The sequence below is a fragment of the Arvicanthis niloticus genome, chromosome 4 (assembly GCF_011762505.2).
Source record: "Arvicanthis niloticus isolate mArvNil1 chromosome 4, mArvNil1.pat.X, whole genome shotgun sequence".
Lineage (NCBI taxonomy): Eukaryota > Metazoa > Chordata > Mammalia > Rodentia > Muridae > Arvicanthis > Arvicanthis niloticus.
In genome coordinates this window covers 107,822,385-107,823,423 of record NC_047661.1, presented here as the reverse complement: position 1 = coordinate 107,823,423, position 1,039 = coordinate 107,822,385, and the positions used below count along the sequence as shown (strand labels likewise).

The 1,039-nt window shown below is 46.1% G+C and overlaps 1 pseudogene; it reads left to right on the top strand.

Moving 5' to 3' along the window:
- Positions 1-257: 257 nt before the first annotated feature.
- On the top strand, positions 258-687 carry LOC117707638 (large ribosomal subunit protein eL31 pseudogene; annotated as a pseudogene).
- The last annotated feature ends 352 nt before the right edge of the window (positions 688-1,039 follow it).

The following is a 1,039-nucleotide window of genomic DNA, read 5'->3' as shown; positions in this document are numbered from 1 at the left end:
GGCTCACCACTCCTCTGTCTTGTAAGCACCAACTCCTCATGGCATTAAGATTCATCATCCCCTGTGGGGTGCCAAGGAAGCTGTTCATGAATGTGTAAGGAGTGAAGTCCTGGGTGAATAGGTGCTGTCAACATGGTCATGTCATGGACTGGTGCCTTAGACCCATGGCAATAGCTAAGCATTTTCTTTGGTCCAAGTATGAATGTTTATGAAGAACGGTTGACCAGTGTATGCAAAAAAAACAAGCAATTCTTCCTTTCCAACTTGGGCCAGGCAGAATGGCTCCGGAAAAGAAGGGTGGCGAGAAGAAGAAGGGCCATTCTGCCATCAACGAGGTGGTGACCCGAGAGTATACCATCAACATTCACAAACGCATCCATTCAGTGGGCTTCAAGAAGCGTGCTCCTCGGGCACTCAAAGAAATTCGGAAGTTTGCCATGAAGGAAATGGGGACTCCAGATGTCCGCATTGACACCAGGCTCAATAAAGCCGTCTGGGCCAAGGGAATAAGGAACGTTCCATATCGCATCCGAGTACGCTTGTCCAGAAAACGTAATGAAGATGAGGACTCACCAAACAAGCTCTATACATTGGTAACTTATGTGCCTGTTACCACATTCAAAAATCTACAGATGGTCAATGTGGATGAGAACTAACCTGAATATCAAATAAAGTTGCAGTACTGCCTCTAAAAAAAAAAAAAAAAAACAAGCAATTGCAGCTTTTTCATCAGAGATTACTGCAGCCCAAACCTACATGAGAGCCCGGCAGGCATGGGGGCAGCCTGTATTATCAAGACTCAAGAGGCAGAGATGTAGTTCCTTACTGAGACCTCCTACGAAGACTTGCTTACTCCTGTGTTGTACTTAGTAAACACATGGAGGTTCTGGGTTGTTGTGTGGTAGGCACCCCTCTGTCTGAGTGAGCTTCTCTGTGTCCATGTGTCTGTCCTGGCTTTATTCCTCTGCCACACAAGACAGGTTTCCAGGCTTAAGCCATGCAGGATGCAGTGAACCCCTACATATTAATAGGTTAGTTT